The sequence below is a fragment of the Oreochromis aureus genome, linkage group 20 (genome assembly GCF_013358895.1).
Source record: "Oreochromis aureus strain Israel breed Guangdong linkage group 20, ZZ_aureus, whole genome shotgun sequence".
In the NCBI taxonomy this organism is placed as follows: domain Eukaryota; kingdom Metazoa; phylum Chordata; class Actinopteri; order Cichliformes; family Cichlidae; genus Oreochromis; species Oreochromis aureus.
In genome coordinates, this window is record NC_052961.1 from 22,077,283 (window position 1) to 22,087,579 (window position 10,297).

At 41.8% G+C, this 10,297-nt stretch overlaps 1 long non-coding RNA gene across 1 annotated transcript; it reads left to right on the plus strand.

The window, feature by feature from the left end:
• The first annotated feature begins 4,222 nt into the window (after nt 1-4,222).
• On the plus strand, nt 4,223-9,041 carry LOC120435076. Its single transcript, XR_005609506.1, has 3 exons — nt 4,223-4,333; nt 8,588-8,661; nt 8,937-9,041. It is a non-coding gene; the product is annotated as an uncharacterized LOC120435076 (long non-coding RNA).
• Nucleotides 9,042-10,297: the final 1,256 nt, after the last annotated feature.

The window sequence follows — 10,297 nt, forward strand, 5'->3', positions numbered from 1 at the left end:
CAAACACCAGAGAATATAAGTTTTCTTATTACTGCTTTATTGTCCCGGCTGCATGCACGGCTGCTGACCTTGCACTTTAGTGGTTATCAGTAAGCACAACAACTTGAAGGACACACATGCATCCACACACCCTCTGATGAACACATTTCCATCACTCAGGCCTGAGCCCAATTTTTAGGACTAAGCAAAAACTTTGCATAAGAACTTTTTTTGACGAGAGATAAATTAGTTAGAGATGCAATTACAGACCATTTTCATATTTCTGCAAAGAAACCAGACTTCTTACATAATACTTCATCTGCCAGCACACCAAACACATTAAATATGGTGTACAGGATTAAAATGCACCTATAAACATGCATGAATGCAACAATAACATAATATCCTTGATTTAAACTCAATAACACAGAAACTACATAGCAGAGTAAGGAAGGGAGAGGGAGCTGCTGCACCAACTGGCAGATTGTAAACTGAATAAATAAACAGATCTAACCGGCTGTTAAAATATCACAACATACAGTGCACTCATTGTGTAACCAGGATGATCCTCACCAAGAAGTTTTCCCGTCTTTATTGTTGGGATTGTCTCACTAAGATCACCCAGACAATCCTTTGTGTGTCTCAGCTTAAGTTGTGTATGCAGAGGAAAGCCTGTAGTTGCCTCCACCTATTTAGCTTCTTAACAATGAAATCTATGAGAAGGACTCCTGTTTAGTTTCGGTGCATTCAGATATGTGAATTTCTGCTCTGCTGGTGCCATTTAAATATTTTGGACCTAAAAGATCATTTGATAACTTGTTGACAGGTTGCAGGTTATTATAATTAAGATAGTGTCTTTTCTTTTAGTTATATACACAGACTGTATACAAAAGATGAATGATGACATGCCTCTTCAGTCTGTGGACTCCACATTAGCATTTTGGAACTTAACACTAGCATTTAGGTCAGTGTTATATTGTTGTTGAAGCCACAAGTGAACATATTTGGACGAGCCGGTGGGCTGAGATGAGGCTAAGCTTAGACACAAAGATGATATATGATTAGTGGAATGATTTGTATCTAGGGTTCTTTTAGTTTAACTGAATTCGTAACACTTAACTCTATCCATCCATGCTCTTCCACTTATCCTTATCAGGGTTACGAGGGGGCGGGAGCCTATCCCAGCTAACACAGAGCAAGAAGCGGGGTACACCGTGGACAGGTTGCCAGTCTGAAGCAGGGATAACACATAGAGACAGCCAATTATTCACACTTATGGGAAATTTAGAATGACCAATTAACCTAACCCCACTAACTGCATATTATTGGACTGTGGGAGGAAGCTGGAGTACCTGGGGAAAACCCACATAAGCACTGGGAGAACAAGCGAAGGCCCCACAGATAAACCCGAGTCAAGTGGTAGATTCAAACTTGAACCCGTCTTGCTGTGGGGTGATAGTGTAGACCACTGCACCACTACTAAATAACACTTGAATAAAACCTGAAAACAGGGATGTCAACTGACTTCAAGGGACGTCATACAGCCCACTTTGATCTTAGGTGAAATTGTCCTTTGTGTCAATGAAAAGAAATAGAACTATATATTTAATACCTTACTATAAAAAATAAATGTAATTTCAGCAGCGTTTCTTTATTCACATAGTAAAGAAATGGTCCAGAAAAGGTTCTGGTAGCTCGTTGCCCAGACTATCCTGTAAATATAAAAACAGAAGATTTTAATTCATTCACAGAAAACGCTTTTTTTTCTTCACTTCAAACACTTGACTCACAAAAAGAGGTAGACAAACCCTGACCTTCAGATGGTCTGTACCAACAGGCACTGATGTTATTTGCCAAACGATCTAATTAAAATATGCAGTTCAGTGACGTGAATTACTGGAGATGAGGCCTAGCGGAGAGTTATAGGTCGGCACACCTGTCAATCAAAGCGGCCACGCCTCAACTTTGAGCCTCCAAAAAATCCAGATGGGTGAGTTTTTGAAAAATCGAATCCCTGTGCAGTTGTTATGGAAGGGACAAACTGTCCATAGAGTTCAATGTGATTCATTGTGCCATGCTCTAAATATATTTAATATTATGTTTTAAGTGGGCCATTTTAACACGTGTTGGCCTAATTTGTCACACCCAGAGGTTGTTGACTGGAAGAGATTCAGATCAGTGGCAAAAAAGAATCTTTTTTCAGCCTTTCAAACTACAGTTAAGGGTAAAATCAGAGAGATATATAACTATGCACTTACAATAAATAAGAACTATAAAAGATCTGCACCAGCAGTAAAAGTGAAACAAGCCATAGTTTTCTTTTTAAAAAAATGAAAAAACCCCCCAGCTCTTACAGCTGCTCAGTGAAGGATTAAGCGTGTTTTCAGGCAGAATCCTGGAATTAAAAAAAAAGTAATTCACAGTGCTTATTTTGAAACACAATGAAGAAGCTGATCCACTAATTCAGTGCCACAGGTGCACAAATACCTGTGTAAGCAGAGTTAATACTGATAAAAGCTCCTGGAAGAAGAAAAAAGGAAGGAGAAAAAGTTCCCACACTTTGACTGTTTTGTTTCTCTGTGTCCTTTTTTTCAGTGCTGCCAAAATGTAAAGCAGCGTGCCAGCCATGAATGAAAAACAAAATGATGGGGGAGGGGAGAAAGAAAAAAAAAAGAGAATAGAGCAGAGAAAAACCAACAGTGACTCGTGTAACTCACCTGTTGGTGAGAGTTTTTGTTTGGTGTTCATTCAGACAGTAGTCGGCCGGGCGGCCCCTCCCCGAGGCTGCTTTGGTTCCCAGGTAGGGAGAAGAGTAATGGGAGGAGAGTTCCCACCACACTCCCTAACCGTTCTCACCACAGCTCATTGGTCAGAAGTTGCCTCATCGTTGGAACACGACACCCTTCCAGCAGTGCGGGCAGGTGTATGGATCTGCAGGCCAGAAGTTGCTGATAAGTGTGTGTGTGTGTGTGTGCGTCAGACACGAGGACAAAGAGACGTGCGAGAAGAACGGGGGGAGGGGGGGGTGATGAGCAAGTTTCCCTGAGCTTTGTCATACAAGTGTCATGCATGTGAGGTGTCGCGTAGCGCCTTATGCGTACGTGCTTTCTTAATCTTTTTGCATTCAGCAGCTGTTCCAACAGCATGAAGTCATGTTTACACAAACAGCGGGTATTTTGCCAATATATAGGCAAATCAGTTGATTTAATCAAATGATGGTGGTTGCGGCACAGTTCATCACAAAGGAAGCAGGGATTTTTTTCTCTTTTCCTGTGTACAGCTTTTCTCTCGTCCCTTTACGTTCACTCTGTGCACACAACAGAAAACAGTTACAGGCTTTTGACATTTAATGTACACGCCAAACGTTTCCAAATGATATGAAAATGTCAGTGTGGTTGGAAACATTTATGATGAATGCTGCATATGTAGCCGCACACAACATGTTCACATGTTTGGAAGCCTTCCTGCACGCGCGCGTACACCTTTACCTTTCTTTGTAGTTGACACAGATCGCTCACATGCTCTTCATTCGTTCTGCTCAGCTGCGATGCTTGACGCATGTTGTGTCCGCACTCTGTATAGAAATTGCAGTTGGCGGCATGCATTTTGTTGCCAACCTTGACAAATATAACAGGAGGCATCACATTTATCACATCCTTTTCACATACCTTCAACTTATTTGCTTGTTTTGTTTTGTTTTTTATAAGAGACTGTACCGCAGTCATGATAAGATCTGATCACTGTCTTTTGTTATATAACAAAACTTTTTTTTTTTTTTTTTTGCTATTTGACAAAGTGCTGAGAAAATGATAAGATTAACATCTCCAGCCTGGTTTGTTGACACTGTGCTGACTGTTATTGGAGCCATAGCACAGTTAGTGATAATCACACAAACTAGTGTAAATAAAAACGCATGCATATGCAGGCTATGGTCTTTATCGTGCTATTTGTCATGTTAATTCGGTTCGTTTTTGTCATCTTAACACCAAATGAGGGTTTCATCCCCAACCTAAAGTATCATAATATAAGGAGAATATCTCTGATATATATATTTGATATAAAATATATCTTTAAGAATTCCTTTGATAATGATATACCCCCAAAACGACATGTAAATTTGACGTGATAGCAGTAATATACCTTATTATTTAGCATCTATTTGTAGCACTCGTTAGGCTAACTGCTGTCTAATCACACCTTAATTTGGCTTTGGCTGTTCTTGTTTCTGTTTCTTTAGTGGTTTGAGTGACTCATTCCAGTGTCTGGAGGGACAAGTTGGCAGGCCTGAGAACAAGAAGCAGAGCTAACACAGGAAGTGACACATCCAGCAGTACCAAGAGCTCGCCATGCTATGGTGAAAATAAGATTTTTACTTCAAATGTTTGTATTTGTTTTAGGTTTTTTTTAATATTTTGCTTATTAGATTTATAATCAGACGATTGCTCCGTTTAGTCTGCAGGTTTTTTTGTTGTTTTTGTTGTTTGCTGTAAATATGATGCGATCAGTGTTTATATGCTGATCGCACACTCTCCTGTGCTTTCCTTTGTTTTAGTTATCTCACATCTTCAGTTTAGCCATGACCTGTTTCATGGCTCCACAACTTTATCATACATTATGTTAATTGATAAGAGAAAAACTCTCCTCTCTGCTTTTGCGTGATTCACAAAATGTGTCACAAAACACATCAAATTTGGTGCAGTTTGTCCACCTTTCAGCACCACCTCTGTTCATCAGAATGCTTATAAGATGCTGACTTGCGGAGACGAACGAGGTCTCTTTAAGTTTTCAACAGCAAATAATGTGAGTTTTACCCTTTGTCAATCTATGTGAGGCTCAGTAAGTCAGTCGTGAATTATCTCTGGTGTTTGTACTTGGAAATAGAGAACAGGTCTACCTAGATATGAGGGAACTTGCTCTGCACCCAGGAACGTCATGAACTGCTGAGTAGCTTCCTGAGTTTAGCTCTTATCACAGGATACGGCTTCAACAGTGCACGGTGACTTCCTACTAGTGGAAGTTTCAGCTGAGCTCGGCTGTCATGTTTGGCACTGGCACCTGGAGACGTGTTTACTGTCACCTCCGTCTGACTGACACGGGGCAAAAATAGGTGGACTGTAGACGTTCAGTCTCTGCTTCCCTCATTCAGGCAAATAAAAGAACTTTTTAACAAAAGACCGGCATTTTTCACATGAGGAATATGCACAAGTACGTGCATACATACTCTAGTAGTATGAAATTATGATTTTAATGGCAGAGAACACACAAAAACAGTAAGTACTGTGTATAAAAGTAGCTTAACAAACACCAGGCATTTTTTTCTCCCCATGTCTCTTCTCAGCAATCTATTTCTGGTTCACTGCTTAGGCTTTGAGGTGGATGGTTTAGATCATTTTTGTTTTTCCCTGAAATTTATAACATGACACAACATGAGTAAAACTTAAGCTCACATGGGCATGTGCTGGTAGACAATATATTTGTGGAATCAAAAGCTAAACTCAAAGCAGTTTTGAAGTCTACTGTTTATCTTTCAAAAGGCTAAAAGAATTAAGTGTTTGTGTGTGTGTGTGTGAGACTGTGTGTGTGTGGGTGTGTGAATGAACAATTAAATGTGTCTGAGGGTGTGTGTGCGTGCATATGCGTGTGCGTATGTGGTAAGGCGTGTGGCTCTGGCTTCTGCCTCTGTGTTTTAATGTGTGTCAGTCTGCAAGCGAGGCAATGAGCCCGGCTGTGTGCCTGCTGGAACTGCACGTGTGTGTGTGTGTTTCTGTCTGTGTGTATGTCTGTACGTGTGCTCGCGGCTGCTGACGGGACCTGTCACTATCAGGCCCACACATCTCTGGCACCGTCTGCGTTGACACTCTGCCCGAGGGGGAACGAGCCTGCAGAGGTTGAGGAGAGCAGCGGTTTCCCACGGCTGCTGCTCTCAGTCCCGGCCCTGCCTCTGCATTCCACGGCTGCCAGCGCTCTGTAAATGTTTGGACAGCCTTGAACAAATAACACACCTTGAAAGGCACAAGCACAGGCCCTCTCTGCCTCTCTCTGCACAGCCCGTCTCTTCACCCACCTCCTTGAGCTCACATAACTAGCACCCCCACCCACCCAAACCACAAATCTACCTCCCTCGCAGCCACCCGCGTGGCTACTGCCTCTCTCAAACTTTCCCAGCTTCACTCTCGTGCACAAATAAACAGCAGCCCGTACTCTGTTACTATTGTACACTTGCATATACAAACATGCAGACACACACCTGTGTACATGTAAATAAATACACCACTGAGACTGTTTTAACTTTTCAGGAATATGTCCACAAACACCGAGTTTGCGGACAAGTACGTTTTTCTAAAGATTTTTCTTTTTAACAGAACATGCAAATAATGGGCTGCAGATGCATTTTGATCTGTCCTGAAAGTTGTTTTTACTTTAGCGCCACTGTTGATTGCACCTTTCATTCTGGCACCACGATCTGTGGAAAAATGAAACAATCCCAGTAGTTTTTAGCCAATTTGTGTGACTGTCCATATTTGTGTATATTCAGTAGCTACAGTCAGTTAAAGTAAAGCTCTTCGATGCCAAGATGTAGGGAAAATGGTCTCTGCCCACATCCACAGTGGTTTATTCCCAGGAAACAGCTCCCGACACATCTAACCCCATTTGACATTTTTCGTGGGTGGGAACCGAGTGATGGACTCAGCTCAGTATCCTAGGAAATATGTACTCACTGGATTATTCCACACCCAACAATTTATGTTCAAATGCTGTCCAAATGCAGGAAGCAGTCTGACCTTTAAATGGACGTGCATGAAAAACTCTGACTTTTTTAGGCTAGAATTTGCACTTGATGATGGATCCGTGGTTGGCGCTTGCAACCAAACAGTAGGAGTCCTTAATTCCTGTACTTGCAGCAGGAGTCATTTGCGATTAAGATATGTCCTTAAACTAGCCACACGTGAACCATCCACAGCCTTTCCTGTCCTTATTTGTTATAACCATAACAAGATACTACAGAATGTAAGAGTTTTATCAGTCCTGTCTTCGAGAGAGAAAAAGAAAACAAGCTGAATTTTCCACTGAAAACAAAGAATACAAAAAGTCTACATGAAACCAGTTTATTCTTCTCATATGAGGTACAAAATTGCAAGACTCTCCACTGTATCCAGTGACAGTTTGGGCATTGTTTAAGCGTGCAAAACTTTAATACTGCAATAAAAAAGCACTACTGAAGCTCATACTGAGGACAAAGTGTGGTGCAGGAGAAAAATGCATGTACGTTTCATGCCATGAGAATATTAGTGAGGTTTGCGGTGTTTGATGTGATAAAGAAGCTCGACGTGTATGCTTTGATAGACACGCACCCCACCCCCCACAATCCCCCCCCAGCACATGCATTTAGTTTACATGGCTTCCTAACCACACAAACACTTCCTGCCAAAGATGAGTTGCAAGCATGATGATAGGTCTCAGGTTTGGGTAAATCACTTTGCTTTACCTCAGTTTAACAGAGCTACGCTACAATAACACAATTACTACTCTCGGTTCGGTTCGATTCAATTCAGTTTTGCTTATAGTGCTAAATCACAACAACAATCTCAAGGCGCCTCAAGGCTCTTTATATTGAAAGGTAAAGACTCTACAATAGTTCAGAAAATAAAAACCTTGTGAGCAAAGACTCTGTTACAGTGGAAAGGAAAAAGTCACTTTTAACAGGAAGAAACCCCTGGCAGAACATGGCTCAGGCAGGGGCAGCCATCTGCTGCAATTGCTTTGGGGTGAGGGGAAGACAGGACAAAGGGCACACTGTGGAAGAGACCCAGAGATTAATAATAACTAATGATTAAACGCAGAGTGGTGTATAAACACATAGAGACTGAAAAGAGGTGAGTGAAGAGGAAACACTCATCATGGGAAGCCCCCAGAAGCCTAAACATACTGCAGCGTAACTAAGGGAGGATCAGGCCGAACTATTCTATAAGTTCTATCAAAAAGGAAAGTTTTGAGGCTAATCTTAAAAGCAGAGAGGGTGTCTGCCTCTCTAATCCAAACAAAACACTCTGGTGACCAAGACAGCCGAGCTACTGTGATTCAAAACATGGCTATCAGCGTGATCCTCTCATACACAGTGCATTCCTTGGGCACTAGGCTTCATGCACAATAACATGGCACAATAATAATGAGGCTGAAGCAGTGTGAATTCCCACACAGCCACCGACGCTGCACTGTGATGTCTGCCAGCAGCTGTGGAATCTGGAGTTTCTTGCTCATGGTAAATCCCACGAAACATAATGCAGGACAACTTCCACTGCAGCAGCCACTCAAATGTGCCTCTGTTTTCATTGTCGAGAGGCCTCGGGGTACATATTTCTGTAATTTGGCTTCTATGCTCAGCAGTTTTGCAGCTGTGATGACATTTGGGTGTCGCCCCCCTGTTTCTCACGATCTCGCTGCCAACGCTGCTCCGGCCACTGGTCGCCAGCCAAGACTGAGGTCTGTGTGTCAGCCCCCACTTCTTATGTACACATGAACACTGAGAGAAGGTGCTTTTGAAAAAACAAACAAAAAAAAAACACTCCAGGCAAATGAGTTCAACTGTGGACTTTTTTCTTTTTGTCAGGGTCGGTTTTCTAAAGTTTGTGTCAGTGGATTCAGGGCGGAAGAAGAGTGTCAGAAGTACAGCAGAGTGAAATGGTAGGTGACTCTGGAGATTTTACTCTTTTGTATTGGGGATTAAACAGTTTTTTGTCATTTGAGTTTCTGTCAGGGTGTCATTGTTGATTTTTGCAGCCTTTAATAGAAAGAAAAAAGAAAGGTGGAGCTACATATTGTGGTTAGCTTTACCAAATACTGTTATAACAGAAAACCAGAGCTAAATTTTCTCTGGAAGGCATAACTGCTACCCTTTTGTGACCTGTAGTAATCTAAATGATCAATTTTCTTTTTTTTTGCATTTCTCTACTGCAAAGAGCAATCTGAAATGATTTCCTGGTTGGGAGGAACTAATGAATAGGGCCGAGGACAGGGTTGAAGGAGTGATGAGCGTGGGAGCTCCCCGTGGTATTCCCCGCCTGCTTGTTCTCAGCTGTCCTCCTGGAAACCTCGGTCCAGCTGCTGCCCATTACACCAGGAATGTAAGTTTGGGTCAGATGCCAGGAGTGTGGTGGCACCTTAATGACAGGGTGACCATGGGCCCAGGCCACTTGTGAGTTATTAACATGGCACACTTAAATCCTTCCCATGCCCCTCGGCTACCCCTCCTTTAACCACCCAGCCTGACAGCAGCTGCCGGACTCTCAGTTTCCCAGAGTCAGGAAACAGGGAGTGTGTCAGCATGTATGCATGTGTGTGCGTGTATGTCTCGGGGTGGGGAGTTTATGGGGTCATGGTATCTGATTAATTGGTCAGATATGCATACCAGTGGTTCTTGTTTTGTCTGTCAGGGTTTAGGCTGATTTGTGTAATCGCTTGAGACAGCAAAGGCTTTACATCTGAGGAAAACTTGGGAAATATGTATAAATCAAACAAACAACATATGATTGAAGTGCAGACTTTTAGCTTTAAATCAAGGGGTTTAACAAACTCACTGCACTCCTGTTTCGGAATTGCAGCCAATTTTATACAAAGTCCCCCATTTTCAGAGGCCCAAAACTATTGAACAGTCCCCTTTTCATGGTCAGGTGAGACCTGCCCCTTGGTATTTCATGACAAAAGAAGATGATAAAAGATCTGGAGGTTATTCCAAGAATTAAACTTGCATTTAGAATTCACTAGTTACTGGAACTTTTCAGTAGAGATGCCGATGCAAGTGAAAGAGGCCATCGTTAGGCCAAGAATCCAAAATAAAACTTTAAGAGTGGCTAAAATATAATTCTCAAAAAAGAGTGAATGCATTGTTCAACTAATTTACCAAGTATATTAGTGCATAATTATATCTTTCATGAAGAAAAAAGCCCTTAAAACATCTGACAAGTCAAGAATACCCTTGAGGAGGTAGGAGTATCATTGTCAACATCTGCTATCCAGAGACACCTTCATGATTTTAAATAAGGAGAGTTTACAACAAGTTGCAAACTTAAGAACCTAAAGGCTAGATTAGACTCCCAGTAAACATCTAAAGCAGCCCCTGGACAGTTATAACCAAGATGAACTTGTACCAGAATGATGGGAAGAGAAAAGGATGGAGAAGGAGAGAAAAAGCTGATGATCTGAAGCATATTGCATTATCCATCAAACATGTCAGAGCATGGCTACCAGTGGAACGCCCATTCCACTGGTTCCACCAATAAACTTGTGTTTATTGATGATTTGACTGCTGATATAATTAGCA